Here is a 21,621-nt window from a genome sequence, read left to right as displayed (position 1 = left end):
AAACGTGTTTTTTATTGTATCAGAGGTCAAATTTCCATACAAATTAGCAAACGTAATTTTGAAGATAAAGTTACTTGCACATGGTCCTACGTGTAAGCAAATGACGTGCGTATAGGATGCACGTATGTAGCCCGTGCGTGCGTGTGCCTAAAACTGCAGCTGCATCAGGGCGCACAATTGGAGCAGGAATATTTTGGCAGCGCTGAGCACTACGTATAGCTGCAGGGGAGCCAGCGCAGCCTGTTTCAGCACGTCTCCATAAATACGCGTAAACATTTGTATAGCTGCACATGGGGATGCACGTACACAAACACACACGCAGAGACGCAGCCGGAGAGGCCGAGCACCCCCCCCGGGCTCTGCACGGACCCGCCGGCAGCACCAGCGGCCCCAACCCACCGGGCCGGGGCCGGGGCCGGGGCCGAGGCCGCGGCTCCTGCCAGCGTTCCCGCCCGAGGCCGCAGCGCTGCCGCTGCCCGCGCCGGGCGGCAGCGCGGGGTCGGCCCGGCCCCGGGGCGCAGGGGCCCGCTGCGGGCTCGCACCTCAGCGCTCCGCGAGTTCAAATCCCGCTGCCCCACGGCAGGGCTGGGACCCCAGCTAATGGCTCGGGGATGCAGGGGTCATCGCACCCGTGGTCCGCAGCACCGAGCCACCGCGCCAGCCTAGTTGTACTCTTTTTTTTTTTTTTTTTTTTTTTTTTTCCTCCCCTGCTCCATAACTCACTGTCTCGCCTTCCGCCTGTCCACCCCGCGCCCTTACTGTACCACTGACGATATGCAAAAACACATTTCTTCTAAGAAACCTTTATAGGTCTTACTCCTTCGGCTTTCGGTTCGGTCCACTTGATTTTAGAAATGTGTTTCTTGGGGAGGTGGGGGAATTGTTGTCTATGCTATTAACTTTGTGTGGTGCGAGTGCCATGTAGGCTTGTGGGGCGTTATGCCGACAGCACCTGGATAACCAGCGCTGCTGAGTGGGAGTGAACCTCAGTACCAATAAGTAAAAACTTGTTGGTTTAATAGTAATGTCATTTTCTGTAAGCAAAAAGGAGGAGGTTTCCGGCTCCTGTACCTGTTAATGAAATGCTTTTTGCTGAAATCTTTAAGTTTTACAAGATAATCTCCTTCCACAACTCTCATTTTGCATTCTGTTATTTTCTTTATATATATACACGTAAATATACATATATTTATATATTCTTCCTGTGTACCTCAGATTTTCAGACAATGCATGATATAAATCAGAGTAAGGCTTTTATAAAGCTGTTTCACATTTGCCAACATGAATTGTCTTTTTGTTCTTTCATCATTCAAGTGTTATTTCTAAGCCAGATACTTAAGTAAACGCAAGTATATCTTGTGGCTATTTTAAAACAATATATAAGCATTTCACGTGACAAAAATAAACAATAGTGTCTCATTTTTGCATTTGTTTTAGTATCAAAACAATGCTTCAGTTAAAGTCCAATACTTCCATTTAATCTGAAGCTGTATTTTCCATTTTCTTAATTTAAGTTTTTGTCAAAAGTCACTAGCACTGTCTCTAATTCTTGGTAATGTGGCAGCATTGTAATGAAGTAACTTGGGTGTACACTTTGTAGTGCAATTGAGTTAGTGACAGTGCTCTGTCTTCATTTGTTCTGTGCTTTTTTTTTTTTTTTAAACCTGTCGTTTCTGGTGTAGGCATGTTATAAATGCGACTAAACAGAACTGTCTACATCTGCAAAGACAGAAACATAGTGCCTGCTTGTACGTACTGCAAAATTCTAATAGTTTTGTGCTATCTGTTAAATTCAGTGTGCTTTTTGCATTGTGGCACGAAACATTTCTGCTGTGAGGGAAGCTGGCTGCCTGCCAGCCATCGACTATGAAATCCCGGGTACCTGAGAGCTTATCAGTTCTTTTGCTTTGTAAAAGAAAAAGTGATGAAAATGTTGGTAAACTGCCATGAAGGTTTAAGGCTGCCGGAATAAGGAGCCGTGTAATCAGATTGGAAAATGGAGCTTGAGATTCGCTGCATGGGAAGCAGTCGCCTGTGGACCTACCGAGATGCTGTGCAAGTACCCGAGCTGACCACTTTGTTAGCAAATCAGCTTGTTTGCTGCAGCAGCAGGGTGGAATAGGCTGGTCCTTGTGATGGTATGTAACACAAGTAATATCTCTTGCTTTGCACAATGTAATCAGCTTGCAATTAGCTCACTCTACATTAACCTTCTTGATATTTTTCCCTTTTGTAAGACTGTGCACTTTAAACAATTAACTATAGAAAGTAATCCTTCAAGCAAATCAAAGCAATCCTTTAATTTTATCACCCTGCTGAAAAAGTATCAGGTGGTCAACTGGTCTTCATCAGCTGCTGGAAATTCTCAGGCTCACTGTAGCGTGGAGAGGTTCTTTAACCCATTCACATTTAGAAAAATGTCAAGATTTTATATTTCTCTCATAATATAATGCTGCATCATGAAGCTGCAATTGGAATTGTTTTAATGAAAAGCCTTGGGAGAGCCCTTTCCTATACAGACAGCTTTTACGCTTCTGTTTGTTTAGGCATTTCCATACACTACCTCTCAGAAAGCTTTGATGACATAGCCACTTGTACTGATAATTCCACTGCTTCACCTCCAGTGAACTTGATTCACTAAGGTTGGAGAGAACAAGGCTATCGTTGCTGATCTTGTGCATTGCTTTTTAATCCTCTAAAATAAAAGCCAGATAATGGGAAAATTTGTGTGGTAGGCAAACTTTCTTTTAGGCAGCAGAGTAAAACTAGTAATGTCATTTGTTGAAATGTGGAAGCCCAAAGTTTATCTAAGTAAAATGAAACTTATTCAAATTAAGAATGAAGAACATGATCTACCTTGCTGCTTTTTCAATGGTTCACCCACCCAAAAGTTCCTTCATCTATTTAATATTTTGTTTGCTGTTATATTTTTTTTTTTACCATTGGCTTGAATTTTCTAGAGTCATCCTGTAAAATGTGATTATGTATACCTTGGTGATGCAGTATAAAGAAAAAGTGCCTGGTATTTCATGTAAAAGTTTGTTTCTGTTTATATAATTTTATGACATGCCTTGGCAATTTCTAAACAAATCATTCAACATTTTAAAGAAGACTGGTGAAATTGGTGACAAAAATATTTGCCAGTAAATACCACACCTAAGTCTTATTCATATTACATTCATTATTTGAATATAAATATTGTGAGTGATTTAAGGCTTTAATAAACAAAGTGATCTGAAACTTCTGTCCAGATATTTTGTTTAAAAGAGATTGGAAATGGTCAGCAGCTGCGCTGCCACCCCCCACCAAAAGTCATTTCAGTCACTACATTGAATTCCAGTAGATCATAGCAATAAACTGAATTTATAATAATGTGATCTGCTTTCTCCAATGATATCTGTGAAAGCAGTATCGACTGGCTGTGTTGAAGTCATCTTTTATCTCTCTGTGTAGAATGTGAGCATGTTTTGAAAATGAAAAGCCAGATCCTACTAATCATACTATATTTATCATATTTTAATGTTGGCTTTGGAACAGTTTTAATATGCATAAAAATTCTGAAATTTATGTGCACATTTGTTTTCTGTGTGCCCCAATCGTAAAAAAATGCAAAAAATAAATAAAAAAATAACCTGCATACATCTTATGCTGCAAAGATCTACTTTATATTCTTTTAGAGGACAAACTCCATTAGATATGCACTTACTGTACATTGGATTGTAAATCTTACAATTTAATGGTAATTCAGTGAGCAGTTATTGCTTCTGTGGCCTTTTTTCTTTCTTTTTTGTCCCATCTCACTTGTGAAATAGGGTTACCCTTTACAAGTGTCACATCCATAGATTCATCTTTTGTACTCTATAGTTGTTCCTAGTGCATCATTCTAAGTGAAAAGAAAAATAGGAAGGCAAAGCTACAGGAGGGGCATTGGGGGAGGGGGTCTATACATAGAAATACAGCATATAGCAGCAGAAAGACTAAGGCAGTTTAGCATCAATCTAACAGATTAAAATTTTGCTGTAAAGGTACATTTTCTTTAACCTCATTCTTATTCGTTTTCCCATACCACTGTGGCTGGCGTTTGAATTCCCAGGAAGCAGAAATGGTGTCTTAATGATACGAGCCTTTTTGCCTTGCTTACACTGTTAATACTCTTATCCCTTTTCTGATATGAAATACTTTTTGTAGAAACAATATACACATTTGTAAAGAAATTATAAAAGGATTCTCCTTTTGAAGATAATGAGTTCTCTTCAGGAACTGCAGGTTACGTGGAACACAAATGAGCTCTAAGTGGAGGGATTTAAAGTCCTGCTACAGCATTTAATTTCTTGAGGAAAGGAGTTCAGTTCAAGGTTAGCCTGTTATTGTGGCACTGGCAACTACTTCTCTCATTCCTGTTCTTCTGCCAGCAGTACTGCACAAAAGGCAGTCATTTTTATTTAATACGTAGGGAGGTATTAATCACTGCAGTGTTTTCTCGCAAAAATTTGTCTTATCAAATTCATTGTTTCACCACTCATGACAATAATAGGTGTTTAATTACTCAATAAGAGCAGTTTATAGATTCCATTTTTCCTGTTCACTGGACAAATGGTATTGATTTTGTACTTTGATGCAACATGAAACTGTATTAAACACAATTAGAATTCTAAGGCTGGCAATGTGTATCAGTTATGGTAACTGAGCTCCTTGCTAAAGAAATTGCATCTTCCAAATTTTGACTACACTTATATTCCCAGCAGAAGAAAATATCTTTAAGGACACTCCTTTTATTAAACAAGATCTCGTTGTGTTTTTCTTGTTTTATTTCAGTAGCATTTATGATTGCTATAGATTTTTATATATTTCAGACAAATAGTTTATGTAATACATTTTTCAGATAATAATCCCTTTCTGGTGGTAATACGTTGTGCGCATTCCAGCCTCCAACAATTTTACCATCATCTCATCCTACCTTCATGCTGTACTTGCAAACAAGATTTCTTGTGTGAAAAATAAAAATGATGCTGTATCCCAAGCTTGGGTTTCGATAGTAAAAAAATGTGAGACTAGGGAAGGCAGCAGACTGCTTTTTCTCAGCTTTGTAGGGTTTTCAGTTTTCTTCAGAGAATGGCTATTAAACCATGTTTTTTTTGTTGTTGTTTTTGTTTTTTTCCCTTAAATGATGGCTATCATTCTACTGTCATTCATGGCATATATCAATATCTGCATACTCTTGAGCTCTTAATTCAGGTAGGATTTCAGTTGATTTGTGAAAGTTGCACTGCCAAGATACTGCCAAGATAATTGTTCAGAGCTTCCTTTGGGGGTCAGTACATCTTTAATTACAATTCTTTTCTGCTACTGATGCTTTTGTAAAAATTTCCAATTGGGAATGTTTGATGTTTTCTTATTTTGTGTTTGTTTTGTTTCCAAAGAGTCAGAATGAGCTGAAGGTGAGCATTTTCAGGTATTTATATCTGAATAAAGATAAGAAGAACAACTCTTGTCAATGTGCTTTCCACTGTACATACTTCTTAAGTAACCGAATTGTGATGATTTTTCACTGCTTTTTGGCTTCAAGCTTCTAGGTAAATAAATTAGATAAAATTCCTTGGTGTAGAACTCCTGTTTTGTTGTGTTTTTTTTTTTTTTTTTTTTTTTTTTTTTTTTTTTTTGTTTGTTTGTTTGTTTGTTTGTTTGTTTTTCATTTTATTAGTTTGATTTCTAGGTTCTGATTGGAGTCTATCTTCATTTAGCTCAGTTTGGGTATTTATAGAAAGTACAGACAGAATTTATGAGAAATATACCTTGATTGGGTAATATTTTTGAAGATAACATGTCACAGATTGGGATATCTGCATTCATTTTTTCAGCCTGTAAATGCTTTCAAAGGACAACTGAAATAGGTAAAGGAAATGCAAGTACTTGAAGTATCCCTTGAATTGCATATATAGACATGGTGTGTGCTTGTTGGGGAGCATGGCCTGTGTCAAGAAACACCCATTGTTTAATCTCCCATTTTCAAGGAAAGCAGTATGTTTGCTCACTCCTTTGGGAACCTGTTCATATCAATGTATTTACTAACATACTTACACTCAATTATTTGTCACATTTTTTTCCCCAAATCTTTTATAGGGTATTCTTCAAACTCTGAAAAGCTCTGATTCCTTATCTAAGCCTACTTTAGGAACTTCAGTGGGACTAGTTATGCTTAAACTTACGTACATGATTAAGTGCTTTGCTGGGTCAAACTTTATCTTGGGTGGACCTTCTTGTTTCTCTTTCAGACACAATTTATTTCCTATGGGAACCATAGGAAACTTTGGAACCAATGGTTCATTCCACTTTGCGTTAAAGGCAGTGGGTAGGTGTTCTTCACTTTATGAAAATCAATACAAATTTCAATTACACGAACAGCAGGTAAGACATTAAAATTAAAAGGATGTAGGATGCACGTTCTAATCTGTGGTGATGCCTCAGCTATCCAGATGTTATGGGAAAATTGAATAAATGTAAGTGGGATTCTGAATAATTGAATATATCGTTCTTATTTATTAGGATTACTGTAGCACTTAGAGGTCTCAACGAAGATGGTGACCTTGTTGTGCTGGTATTGTAAAAACATGTAGTGAGAGACTGTTCAGCGTCAGAGGGGTTACATTCTAAATAGCTGAGATGGACAAAGGTTAATAGGGACACAAAGAGGCGCTGAAATGTGAAGAGACTTGCCCAAGGTCATCTAGCAGGTCAGTAGCAGAGCCATGAGTTAAGCCTACATCTCCACACTACTGTACCAGCATCCTATACACTAGATTGCCTACCCAATGATTAAACTATCTGCCTTTAATAGCTATTGAGGGAAGTAATTGCCTTTGATTTAGCAGAGAATTTTGGATAGGGACATGTAATTGCGTTTCTACTTGGTTCTTGCATGTAGTTGGAAATACAGAGGTATAATTTTATACTATAAAGAAGAACATTAAAGTATGACTTGTTTTGTCCCACTTACTGCAAATTTAGTAAATACTCTAAGGTGGGTGCTATTTCATAGAAAGGTAGTTGCATTTGCTGGTGGTTTTTGGTCAGTTCTACCCAGGTGTTTTTGCATATGAAATCAGAGGTGGGGCTAACCACCTTGATTGGCTCTTTGGAAATAATGTTTTAATTACTTCAGGCAAGCCATCATGAAGCCTGTATCCTCCTTATGACAGTTCACTTTCGAAGCTACACTGCTTCATTTCAGTAACTTTATTACCATTTGGCTCAGAGATTGCTATTTCGCCTTGGCCACAGATTTCATCAGTTGCCCGGTTCACCTTTGTCCACACTATACTTGTGAAATGACCTGCTCCTTTAGTGCTTGTCAATAGTAAATTGCTGCATCCTCAGTGTCCAGGCTGAAGCACAGTAAAGAACACAACTCTTTATTAAATTACTGAATTTTACACTTAATTTTTTTTGGATTAAACTTGAATGTGAAAAGTCTTAATTACCATTTAATACCAAGTAATTAAAGCACTGGCCAGGGTCAACTATATAAAGCGCATCAGTTTGAACTGCCACCTGATTAATAGGCTTGGTGATATAAAAAGTTCAGCACAAAAGCATGCTCTGCCAGGGTCACTGCTTTAATAGCTGCGGAAAGTGCAGTTTTTGCTGTAATTCTGTTCTAACAATTGGATCAAAATAATAATTTGTGAGGTGTTCATGGTTGGCTTCTCCAGCGTGACGTCAGGTGAATTATTTGAATTTGACGTCAGTTAAATTGGGTTTGTGGCATATATTGATGAGCAAACGGGTTTGGCTCAGATCTTTTCTTAATTTCATTTACATTCTCCAAAGTGAACATTGAGTATAATTTTTTCCAGCTGTCTGTTCCAGATGAGAGTTGAGACAAAAGTTTAGAGGAGGACTGAAGGTGCAATGTGCATCAGTGGTGTGTTTGTATTTTCGTCTGTTGGCACACACGCTATTTATTATAGCTCAAATGCTGTATGCATCTAAGTGTGTGTTTGCTTGTGAGTGCGTGTTTGGGAGTGTGTGCACAGCGATACTGAATAGCTGCCTTAATAGCTGTGTTTTTATATCCCCATATGGGTATGTGTGTGTGTGTGTGTATATGTATTGTATTCTGTTATGAATGCTTTTCCTGCGCCATGTTTAGCCCCAGAGGCTCTGGTCTGCAGGATCATTTGAAAATTGTGCTGTGTTCACATTTAATATAGTGGCATTTTGTTTTGTTTTTTAAACAATTAACAGTTTATTGATAGGGCCTGGGCAAACTGCTGCACCTTCGGAGGAGTCAATTAGCTTTCACTGGGCTCCGTGCGTGTGCAGCAGGCAGCCCATGCATTAGCAATTGCCGGATGGGAGCCATAATGATTTTCACCTACCGATGGCTCTGCGAGCATTAATCTTGACAACACTCTACAAAGTAGGTAAGCGTGGTTATCCCCACTTTATTGCCGAGGCCTCAGGAGGAAGGATTAAAGCCTCGATTCCACTGATACGTGTGCAGTTCCAAACATGCAGGCAGGCCTATATTCGAGTGGGAGAACCTTTTTCAGCAAAGTTAAGGAGATGTTTTGAACAAATTTTCTTAGCGAGCAGAAGATTTCCATGTCAGAGCTAGGTTTCAGGTCTGGAACACGTGGCTCTTGCTGTCATACTTCAGCACAACTCTCAACTAAACTTACAGATACTGGTTTTGATTGTTTACTTGAATGATTTCTTACTATGTAATAGCAAGGGAGTCAGCTCTTGTATATTCAGTGAAGATTACTGGCAGTTGTGTGAATTATTTGCAGTGAATTTACTTCAGATCTGATTTCAATATGGGATGGATGGTTTAGTTTGCTTTTTCTGTTGTTTTTGGATGCATATTTTGCTTTGAACTTTTTTTTTTTTTTGCTTTGGATGCATATTTTGCTTTGTGGATGCATATTTTGCTCTATATAGTTACAACAAACAAAATCCTTACCTGAGATTTGGGTCTCTGTTCTGGGTGCCCCACTTCTCTGTAAGAACACCTGTGAAGAAGATGCAGTTAAAGGCATCAGAGAAGAAGGTGGGCAAAACACTTCTGTTGGTTTCTATTACATCCTTGTTTGAAAGCCATGGCTGTGACAGGTACCCTGAAACAAACCAATGTACTTGTCCTCCAGCGTGGCTGGAGCTGAACCTCCAGCCCCAGACAAAACCCTCTAGGTATGCCAAAATTTCATCAACGGTACTTCTTGGGAGAGCAGCCCTTCCTCGCTGGCACTGACACTTCAGCACCTCTTGGGCACTTGCTGCAGGTCAGGGGCTGTGTGTGGGTTTCAGGGGGAGCTGGGATTTGTTTCATCCCATCCTCCACCCTGAGCCACAGACACTGTTTTGTGTCCGGCTCTGCAAAGGGAGTGCAGATGGTGCCCTGTGGGCACCATCACTGGTACAGCTGCCAGTGAGTCCCCTTCTTTCCTCTTCAAATGTTCTTTGCTGATTTGATGGTTGTGGACTTCATGTTTTAAATAGTACATGGGAAGTTCAACTTCTACTCTGTTTTTTTTTTTTACATTTTGTCATGCTCTGCTTCTGGTAAGGTTGCGTATCTCTTGCTGGATGGAAATGAACATGCTGATAGATGTTCACAGGCTCTGAGATGGTGTTCAAGGTGCTTACAGGTTGTTTTATCAACCAGATGCCTTTCAGTTTTACTCTTAAAACAAGATTCAATAAATTGAATCTTCAATTGTCAAAGTATTTCAGATTCTGATAAATAGTCACAGCAAGCCTAGCTATTTTTTAATATTCCTACTGTGGTGAAATAAGTTTAGCTGAATGATTTCTGAGAGATGAACAATTTTGACATACTGAGTAAGGAAAAGGGAGCTTTATGATGTTAAATCAGTGATTCACTGATTAAACTAGATATTCCACCTAACGCTGTGCTGTAGTTGGAACTCTCTGTGAAACTGTGTTCTTTTCACCGTATGGCTAATGGAAATGGGGCATTATCAAAACGCCAGTCATTCAAACGTAGGCATTCATAAACACATTTGCAAAAGTGTTACCCTATTTTGTAGAGGTAATCCTGTTACCTCTGTTTTAGAGGCTGAGAAAAGTTGCTTAAGGAGCACTTCTGTTGAGCAGACAGTGACTCTTGTGGTAGTCAGATTTACTGAAGCTCCAAGGTTAGCTTGTAAAAGGTGAAAATTTTAAACAGCTAGTGAAACTAAAAAATTAAGGGATTTATTAGTTCATTTGAAGTTGTTTTCAGTTCAGTCAGTAGCAGACTGATGATAATAGCACCAGCTTGCTTTATTGTACTGGGTCTAGACTTCCTAAGCGTGGTATCCTTGGTAGAAGCCATTGGAAATCTAACCAAAGAGCTCCAGATCATCATGGCTGAAAAACCTGAACTGGAAAAATCAGTGTGATGAAAAAGAGAACCCATTGTTTTAGGGATCTCTTGTTCCAAAACTTTGACAAGTCCAAAACAACCTTTTGTGCATATATGACAGAATTTAGGAAGAAAGATTAGAGCTCAGATTGTTTGGCTAAAATGCACTAGTTCTATATTTTCAGAGATTAAAAATACTAGGCACTACCTTAAAAATGCTCACCAACTCATACACAACACTTTTGGTAGGAGCATATGAGTGATAATATTCTTTAGAGCCTCCTGCCCCCCATACAAGCATAACTAAATAAACAGCACAATGATTTTATATATATAAATTTCTTCTAACATTCTGGAAAACTCTCCCATAGACAGGCTAACTGTATGACATTTTAGCCTATTCTGAGGAGCCAAAGGTTAGTAACTGGAAGAAAAATAAGAGAATTATGATAAAGGTTGGTATCCAATCTAAATAAATGTTTGAATGCTCTTTAACAATTACAGCCCACTGATTTTTTTTTGATGTACAAACCTTTTACATAAAAAGAAGGTGCTGAGCGCAAACATATTTCAACTGAATGAAAAGTCCCAGTGAGTCCAGCTCAATTCTGATATCTGCTTGACAGAATAAGGAGGGGAAAAAAAAAAAAAAGAGAAAGATTTTGATGAACAAAACATAGATTGTTTGGTTCTATTAAGAAATGTCACCAATTAAGTAAAACTATTAAGCCATAACCTGTATCTTTTCTTTCACCCTAGTGCATGTCTAGGGTAAAGGTTCAAACCAATCCTTTTCATGTATATAATCATGGGCTGCAATTAATCACAATCTAGTTCTTTTTAAAAGAGTCCATTAAGAAATCATACCAGATGAACAACCACTAACGTAGAAAATTTGATGTGTTAACAGTTACAGGCTTGCCATGTAAAGTTTGAGTAGCATTTAGCAACACTCTGAAGAACATTAAGAGTAACTTATGTGTTATGTCAGTATTCACAGAACTCAAAAATTAGAGGAAAAAATAACATACAGAGAAACCAAGCCTGTGGCCTTCTCAGTGGAAAAGAACATTGAATGTCACTGTGCAGCAAGAAAGCCTTTGCGTGATCTTATGCCAATAGGATGTTACAGTAATGGTTTATTAACTATAAAGCGACTATACAATACTGCAAATTGCTTCTTTCTCTGGAAACAAAAATGTTTGTCTTGCAACGAAAGAATACAAAATAAACAGGGAAAAAAAGTTACTTGCCATATTGGAGGGAGATTAAGTGGGACTATATAAATTAGTTGAGGGAGGTCTTGTGTAGCATCACAGTAGCCACAAAGCTCTGTACTGCCCTGGGTAGGCTGGGTAGGTAGGTGGTTGAGACACATCAGCCATTTCAGGTACCTAAATGGTGAGGACACCAAGGATACCAAGACACCAAAGGGGAGTCTTGGTATCTGAAGAATCTTAGTGAGGTAGGCACATGTATCTGAATTAGAAAAATATGTGTTCATAAGCACAATGATGATAACAAGAGCTATGTGAGCTTCAATTGAAGATCTGTCCAACTTTGTCTCTTGGAAGAGAGAAGTGTGAGAGCTCTGCAGCAGCTGCAGGCATTGCCGCAGGAGTAGCATGCACCCGTGCCGTAGGCACTGCAGGATGGGGCCACGATGCGCAGCGGGGTGTTGAGTTTCCAAGGGCATGTACCAGTGAGCACACTGTAAAGCTGTTGAATGAGAAAAAAAGAAAGTTTTACCAGATTGCCTTAATGCCTAGCCATTGAAACAGATTTAGGGAGGGCTTTTTTCATGCAGTGGAGGATTGTTAGTTATTAGCTGGAAGTATGCTAATGAATCTAATAGGAATTAAATAAGAAAGGATTCTATAGAAATTGCTCAAACTATCACACTTAATAGGCAGTGATAATCCTTCTGTAGTTTTTTTAATCACTCTATCAACTTCTAGAGACATAATACTTTTTTCCCTGTCAGTTTTCATAGATTGGAAATGTCTGAAAATTGTCATTTCTAGTAAATTTATATAGAGTTTATCATAGGGATAGATGTGCAGGGTCTGAATTAGAAAGTTTTTAAAAGGAAAAAATTATAGAAGCAGAACCTTCCAGTACACAATCTTCATGGAATCTCTCAGTGGGGAGAGTCTTTTTTGTGTTACCTCCAGAAAAATTTGGTTAGGCTACAGAAAGAAAGACGGTATTTACAAAAGGGCCAAGAGAACTGTAGATTTTATTATTCAACAAAAATATATATATTCTTGACAGGCTTACAAAGTACAGCTTGTGTGGTAGAAGGAAAAGGAGCTGCTGTATCCTAATAATATTTAATGACTTTTAGGAAGGGCTGAAAAACATAGGCAAAGGTTTTGCGATGGTTACACTCAGCCTGAAAGGTCCCATGGGCCTGCTCATGGGGCATGTGGCAGGAATCCAGGCTGATCGGGGTGATCTAGAGCAGGGGTGCCTGTGGGCTGCTGTGGTTGTCTGCACCTTCCAGAGATTCACCTCTGCATTGTCTTCATGCTGTCATCAGGCTACTTGCACACTTTACTTTGTGGAGGTTGTGATCGAGTTCTGGAGGCAGACAGGATGCAGTTTCAAAATGTTTGTAAGAGTTGTACCTACGCTATGTCAATGATTGCTAAGTCAATGGTAGCTGGAGTGAAAGCCAGCAACAATGTGCAACTGGGGGCAACTACCATGAATTTAAGTTGCTTTTGCATAATTCACAAGGTAGCTTCTCCTTAGCAATCTTTGTGTTGTGTATACACTGAAAGCATTTCTCAGAACAACCCTACTTAGGTATGGTTTTAATTAAAATTTAATTAAAGCACATAACTGAATTTCATTTTTTTTTAAAGTGTGATGCTCCCTTAGAAGAAATCTAGCTATGTTAATATTTCTTTTTTAACATCACTGGTGTAGAATATTTTGGGAAGGCTTTTTAGTTTTTGTTTGTTTGTTTGCTTGTTTGTTTTTTAGCAGTTATTATACCAGGTTGGAAAAAGCAGACAAGCTTTCAGCACTGTGAACCTTCCTTTAAATAAATACATACAGTTATTATTTGAAGCATCTCTTCTTAAAATGAAGGTATGGTATTTGTGTCACAATGTGAAGCCCAGTACTTTGAAAGTGATCAGAATCTCAAACAATAAACTTGCATGCAAAACTACAAATGTGAAGTAAAACACTTCCAGTAGTACTTAAACGTGTTACGGAAATGACAGAGAAAATGCCCCTTGTTTCATCTTGCTTTGCCTTGTATTTCCAGTTACACTGCAGTTATTAAATCTTGAGAATTGACTCCAAATGCACCAAAATTAAGAACCCCTTAACACAATCTGCATGTTTAACTCTTCTTGCAAGCTGATAATTAGAGCATTTATCATTCCTTTCCCTCTGTTTATTAGAAAAAGCTATTTTTTTAACACATACAAAAATACTAAAGCAGATCAAGTGGTTATTTTGACAAACAGCTTGAAACATTCTTGCCTAAATTCCACAAATAAAAACCCCAACTAAATAATCACCCTGAGCAGATTTTCACAGGGGCCTTCGTCAACCTTTATAAAGGATAATTAGACTGGTGTTTTAATGTGGGGCAAAGGAAATCATAAAAGAGATACTATTCCTATTTTGAGAAGGTAGTAGAGTAATTGGTAAGGAATTTTTATTGCTGTTTTATTATACAGTTTTTTTTTCCCACTTTTTTTTTTTTTTTTTCCCCAGGCATTAAGCCTTGTGTTTAATGGCATGAATCTGGGCAGAGTGAGTAAGAAACCATGTTCAGTGAGATTCCCAGGTGTATAAAAGAAACATTTTTGAAGTTGTGGATGTTTGTGTGTTTCAGCTCTGCAGTGTCTGCTGTCACCTCTTCCCTCACTAACTCTCTTTCCCTGTGCTTTGTCTGTTAAATGAAGAACATCTATTTAAATGTCTCATCATGTTACCAGTTACTACATTAAGGTGAGGGCCAATAAGCATTGCCTGAGGTAGGTCCATTGCTAGCGGATGCCATGAGTGGCTCTGAAGCGAAATACTGGGTTACAGAGCTTTTCTGATGTACCCAGGATCAGAATCATGTCACACCATCCATCACATGGCTAAGTTGTCTACACAAAGGACGTTGTACCATATTGTCTACATAAGTGTTCTGGAGTAGGAATAAAAGTATGCTTGGCGTTTCATCCTTTCTTCTTTTTTTATAAATCTGTAAGGGCAAAAACATTTTTTTTTTTTAATTTTTCTATGTTTTCTGTTTCTGTTCAGTAATATTCCAGAATTAAAACTGTGATGCTGCAAACATCTTGCAGTCCTGAACTTCCTTCCTTGTGTTGCTGTAGTGCTGGTGATCTGTACTGTGCCATCATTTCATGAGAGCTAACAACCGGGTAGCAGCAGCAAGGGCAAGCATCACTATAGTTAGCACAGAGCTGACAATATTAAAAAAAAAAAAGTAAATAAACATTTATTACATTTTTCTGCTTTGATTTGGCTGTTGCTTTTTTTTTTTTTTTCAAATATATATTTTTTTTTAATTGATTGCTTTCAGTTGGTTTTGTTTTCTTGGCTTTCTGGCCAACACCTTTTGGAAAAAGAGATGGAGAAGGGACTTAACCCTACTAGATTCAGCAACTGTCCTGGTAATAACATAAACCCTTGGCCTGTTAGGTAATAACTGTGTGAACAGTAAATAAGCAAGTAAGGGATTAACTCTGTTGGACATTTATTCCCTTATCATCTTTGCCAATGGATATTAAAAAATAAAAAATAAAATAAAATTGCAGTTTTTCATTTAATTTTGCTTGCACCTTTTTCAGGTCAACTGTGATTAGTTTAAAATGCTTAGATTAAAAAAAAAAAATTAAAAAAAAAATTGAAAACAGTAATTCCATGCAAAATATAGGGGTGAATTCAGTTTTGTCTTGTTTTCTTTCAGGATTTGTTTCACAGAATTTCACCTAACATACTATCCAAACCAGCAAGCTTCACTTAGTTTCAGCCCCAAATTACATCATTCGACCCCAGTAGAAGTTTCCTCCATTTCAACAAATCGAGCCCAAGTTTGTGTGACAGTGGATAGATGAGGTGAGCTGATGAGGGTCTGGGAGGCATTGCAATCAGAGTGGCAGGTGAGGCAGCTCTCAGTGAATGGATTTGAAGGACTAAATGTGAGGGTTTAGAAAAGGAGGAATTGCCACGATGGATTACAGCCAGAGTCCATCATGAAAATATCTCAAGTTTGTCAGTAGCTATCAGAAAACATGTTAGAGAAAGGTATATGAAAATTGTACTAACAATTGAAAACAAGCAGAGTGAGAGGAATTGTGGCAATTAAGTCTAGATCTGTTCTACAAAATCTGTGCTTCCTAAAGTTTTCTTTCAGTAACCTTAACCCAAGGCGGTTTTTCTTGGTATAATTGAATTACATATACATCATCAGACTCATATGAGTTTTCTTTTTTTTTTTTTTTTCTTTTTATTTTGAGCTGTGGATTTGTGCAGTTAGACAATGTGTTCCCTGTTAAATATGAGTTATCAACCAGTAGATACAAGCTGATAAATTAGATAGATAGATTAAGATGAACAGCATGGTCAACTTCTATTGTAATCAAACAGCCTAATTGAATTTGGGACATCTATTTTGGGTTAGATATAATGGTAGGATAAAATTTTACAGAACACTTAACTTCCTTGGACTCAAATTTACTTGCTATATGGATGTGCTTACAAGGACCAAGTAGCTGCAGAGGACTCATTTATATGTTACAAATATACATGATTCATTTCAATTGATCCTTTCAGTTTTTAAAATTGTATTTGTCCTCTTGCTGCACTGTTTTTGCCAGTGTAAAGATCATAGGTTTTATTTGATTATATTTTGGTAATCTGTTAAATGAGACTGGGTCACCTTGCACCATGCAACATTTCACTTCACTGCTAAAACTTAATGCCATCTTTTTATCTTTCACTGAGTAGATGTCAGAGGACACAATGTTAATAAAAGACAGGCATCTCTAATATTTCATGAATGGCCTTTAAAAAAAAATCAAAAAAACAAAACTAGGAATTAAAAACTGACACTACGTTAGTGAATTTAGTCACCTTTCTCATATGTTGAATGGTTTTCCATTTATGTATCTCATCTATTACAAGACCTATTCTCTGTCAGCCAAAGCTATTAAAAAGCACAGGTGGCTTCCTCAGATTGAATATATTGTTTCTCTCTCAGGGTTGGGTGGGGGCATGGTTGGAAAGATCTCCATGAAAAAGTGGTCTAGAACTGAAGATAATACTGAAACCAGGGCTGGTAGGTTTCAGTGGATTAGATATGACAATAAAAAATTGGGAAGCCTGTGATTTTTTGGTTTTATTATTATTATTTATTTGTTTGTTTATCTCACTTTCCCCACCTTAAAATTAGTCCTTATTTTCCAGTGAAGTTTGGTAGGTTAAATCAAGAACATATAAAATATTCGGGAAAAGTGCATGCTATTAGAAAATTATGATGTATTTGCCTGCATTTTTATATACTGCATGTATTGAATATACTGTACCAAAAGTATGTGGTGATGGTGGATATACAGATGTGGGTAGCTATGTGTACATAAATATATTTTTTTTATGTTATGTTACAAATTTATTTGGAGATTTCAGAATGTTGTGTCAGATACAGCTTTTTTTGCAGCAATTTACCCGCATGCTTATTTTTATATATGGAAGTATATATATTATATACATTAAATATATATTACATATTAAACATATAATTATATTATATAATTAATTAATGTATTAATATATAATTAATATATAATTTAATGGGTATTAAATATATATTTATATTATATTAATATATATTATATATTTTGTATATATATGTATATATATTTATATATATATATACAAAATGCTTACTGCTAAAACACATGAGGATGATGTATTCTTTGTATTCTCTGATACTTTAGGCTAGGAGAACTCTAGTTAAACTTCTGATAAAAAATCAATGTCTAATCCTTTATTGGACTAATTGTACCATTAAATTAATACATCAGTGAGAGAGAGATGGCTGAAGAGAATCAGTGAGAGAGAAGTCCAAATAATTCAGACTATTAATCCAGTAATCATGAATACATAGGATTCATTCTTGTTTCAACTCTGAATCTTCATATCTAAAACTGGATTAAGGTCCTAGTGAAATCTGGTATCTTATTCATATGTAGTCAATTTGGAAAACAAGAATGGAAGAGACCTCTAAGTTCATCAGTCCAGTCATCTGCTATTGTAGATACCATGTCATAAAATCTCATTACTGTTTGTTGAATTCCATACATTTATGGACCTCCATGCTTAGTGTTAATTATGTCCACAAAACTGATATTATATTTGGCAAAATTCAATGTTAATAAGTTCACCTATACTAGCACAGTAGAACTACTTACCTGCCGTACTGGCCAGATAAACAGTTTGGTAGAATTAATTCATTCATAGTTTTTAGAATAAGTGGGTGCAGGATTGTCATCAGTCTCTTCTCTCACTGCAGTTCTAGTATCCTCTAGTATCCAGAGCAATTTCATATATGCCCTTAGTGTTGGTATCCACCACTGGAATTAGTTGTTTTTAAAAGATTCTTTGATTTCTTTATAAAGTGTTGGCTGAGAGATAGGTGGCTTTCCAGACAGATTTTGCGAACTATTAGTGTCCTTAACCAGGACCAAATGACACTGTAAAATTCCCTCAGCCCTTTAGACTTAATCACTGCCTTTTGTTTGTTTTGGTTATTAATGTAGGTTCTTTTTAATTCAGATATGCAAATATAAGAATCTATCACTGTATGACAGTATGTAGATTGTAGCAGTCCCAAGAGGACCTTGGGTCCATAAAAAAAGTGGCTTTATTATGTAATGTTGCATAAATGCTGTATTTTCATCTGTGACAGATATAATCTTGAACCTGTATTTTTCGTGTTACTTAACTGTTTCAGAACATCATGTGTGAGAGAACGCATCAAAATGGAAATTGCTTCTACAGAGGCAGCAATAAATATTGGTTGGGTATATTGCATTGTTGGGCTCCATGTGTTTTAGGATGTTCTCAATTCTCTTGCCCTAATCAACACTGTAAATACATGCTGCATTTCCTGGTGATCCATTTGTTGGATTAACAATTTGGACCTTGCAGTCTCTACCATGCGATTTGATTCTTTACTGTATATAGTCATAGTTATTTAAGAGCATCCCCTAACAAAATTACTCTAAAACCTCCTATCTTTTCTAGCTCTTCAAAGAAAGGCAAATGATGCAAAGTCTGTGCATTATATGTGAGGTTAACTAGTAACTGTTTGAAGTTTGACTCATTAAAAAGCTGAGAAAAATCTTTACTTTCATGCAAAAGTCTCTATTTCTGGTGACACAGAAATTTGTCAGGTTCTCATCTAATTATTGGGAGAGGTACTGTTTTGTTTTGCTTTGTTTTTGTTGTTGTTTTTTTCTTTAAAAAAGGTACTTATCATATAATCTACAGCAGGGATTAAATTAGTTGATACTGCCCTATTGGAATACATCAATATTTGCAGTGATATATGTTATAAATGAAAAGAAAAAAAAAAAGAATAAAGGGCAAATATTTGTGTTTGATTCTGACAATTTTGAGTAGGAGGTTTGAGACAAAGTTGTTGGCATATTGCTTCCATTGTATATGCCCTTAAAGGATTTTGCTTAAGTCATTCTCTTTTAAAGTCTTTATAAACATGTAGTTCATGTCCCATTTTTTATCTACTCTCTGCTTTATGCTGTTGAGTTAAAATAGAATCAATCACAGTTCCCCACCTTGTCTTTCAAGTGAGCATAGTACTGTGATGGCCATGTACCCTATTTAGTTTTCGGGTCCTTTATTGTGTCAGTGATACCACTGTGTTTCCTGTGGAGCCTGAGTACTCTTATGAATGACTTTCCAGCACTAGACGTAGTATATACCAATTTTCTATTGTATACTTTCCTCTGTGGATCAATATGGATTTTAATTAACATCCTAACAAAATTATAGTTATGCTCAAAGGTCTCTCTCCCCTTGTGTCTTGCCAGGAACTTGGTCTTCAGCAAGTTCCTATCATACTAGACATTGTCAAGAACAGACATAATTGAAATCCCTTTTCATTTATCCTGAGGCAAAGACACTTTACTTTTCTTTCTTTCCTCTTCAGTAGATATGCACATAAGTTTGCTAACTGGGGGGATGGAGCTGCAAGCCTACTATAAACATCAAAGGTGACTTGATACAGAGATTCTTGGAAGAAGTTTCCACCATACTTGGAGTGTCATGACACTGTTTCATTCAACTGCTTTTCCACATTGCATTACATTAATAACCTCCTTTCAGGTTTCTTGGCAGATGAGGAGAAAGGGAGGCCTTCAGTAGAAAGTTGGATGATGATTTTGAATGAATGAAAATGAAGATGAACTTCTAGCCTTAAAGCTAATATGAGGTAGTCAGAACACGAAGAGCCGTGAAGTAGGTCAGTACTTTTGTCTTCTTTTTTTACATCAGTTTTTCTACAGAACTGCATTTACAAATGTTTAGCTTATATTCACACATAGCACTGATATTTCTGTGTCTCCTTGACTGTACACTATCCTAGATTGTTTTCTGTTGTTTTATCCCTTCTGTCATGTAGCTTTTGAAATCTCTTGTGCTAATAAGCATCTGATAGATCTCACCAGGAGTCTTGGCTTCATCTTTAGTCTTCCTTCATTCTAACAATGCTGCCTACAGTACATACTGTTCACCGGGTAGATCTCACATATTGCTGTTCAGCTGCCAGGCTCTTCAGCCTGTGTTTCATTTCTGAATTAATGTAGATTATGATTTTAGAAGTGTTCTTGCCCTGACAGAAGACAAGTCTAATCTACATCCTTGACCATGGTTGAGGAGTGCACAGCAGTCCAGGGAATGACTGGATCACTGACCACTTAGGATGCTTTGTAAAAAATACACTTTATCTGACAGGGTCTTCTTGAAGTGGAAGAGCTTTATCGTGCTCCGTCTGGTTCTTTTGTGTGGGATTTAGAAACATGGCCATTTAGTTCACAATACTATCTTTTTTTTCAAGGCTCTGTAACATTAATGCTAAAAAAGCGTTCAATGCAATTTTGAATTATATACAACTGGCCTAATAGTGAGTTTTATTATTTAGATCCAGTTAGACTTTGAGATGTTTGGCAGTGCTGCTTAAACTTAAAAAGTTGAATCCAATATTAATCAAAGCCAGAAAGCCCATTTGCTCTGACTGGATTGTTTTGATGTTCAGTTGTCTAAATATTGCAGTATTGTTACTTACTTGAGGCTCCTTTAGGCAAAAAGGTAAATTTGACGCCTCTTACCTTCTTCCTTTCTGAAATTTAAATAGTGTGCCCTATTCTTCCTATGTTATAGTATTCAGAAATCCCAGGATGATCGCTTGTAACCTTTAGAGCTTGCAACTCATGTTTCTTACTGTGAACACACAGATAACACTATATGCAAAGGCAATGGGAAGTAACCCCAAATGTTATTAATATCCTATATACATTATCTATTAATTTCTCTCTGTGTATGTTCTCTGGTAGCACAGTAAAAATTACCACCACTTGCCCTCACTGATTATTGCCCTCACAGATTAAAGAAAATAGTGATACTGCTGTGTTTTAACATGGATTGGAATCTAACTAGGTACTTCTTTCAGTATGTACATTATTATTTTCCATTAAATCCATTAGACTTGAGGATAAAACATTTAGATCACTCCTTTACTTAGAATAACTTACACTTTCACTTATCCCTTATCAGATATTACTGTCAGTTGTGCCATATCTTGTACAAAAACTGCATATACGCCATCACCAGCCCAGCTTAGATGTCATTCTATTAGGAGTCGCTGCCTCAGCAAAATGAGAATATTAATCTAAAAGAAGTGTATTTTTTTTCCAGGCAGTGTAAACAAATCTATCCTACTTAGAACTGCAATGTCAATATTTTGTACTGCTTGTGTTGACTTACTCATTGTGTTTTTTGGCCCACGGGACAACTCTGAAGATTCCGTTTTTGGCTTTTCATTTTAGGCCAGTTCAGGGTATTTCTGGTCCTTATCTTAGATTATTTTTTTCAGCCCCTGAATAATTTTTATATGTATTTAACTATGTTCTGAAACACCTTATACATTCCTGTATATTTAAACAAAGTCCCATGCTTCACTGAAAATTCACAGG

General features: G+C 37.0%; 1 protein-coding gene across 3 annotated transcripts in view; it reads left to right on the top strand.

The window, feature by feature from the left end:
- The window catches only part of FIGN (fidgetin, microtubule severing factor), a 104,098-nt gene that overhangs the window by 21,488 nt on the left and 60,989 nt on the right, over positions 1 to 21,621 (top strand). Inside the window, exon 1 of one of the 3 annotated variants that reach the window (XM_068687709.1) lies at positions 19,743 to 19,892. The exons of the other annotated variants lie outside the window; for them this stretch is intronic. The gene's annotated coding sequence lies outside the window, so the exon portion shown is untranslated. Of the gene's footprint in view, positions 1 to 19,742; positions 19,893 to 21,621 lie in introns of those variants that run through there. 3 annotated transcript variants of the gene reach the window in all.

This window comes from Anas acuta, chromosome 6 (genome assembly GCF_963932015.1).
Source record: "Anas acuta chromosome 6, bAnaAcu1.1, whole genome shotgun sequence".
NCBI classification, from domain to species: Eukaryota; Metazoa; Chordata; class Aves; order Anseriformes; family Anatidae; genus Anas; species Anas acuta.
The sequence above is the reverse complement of the archived record's forward strand: the minus strand, read 5'-3'. Positions and strand labels throughout refer to the sequence as shown.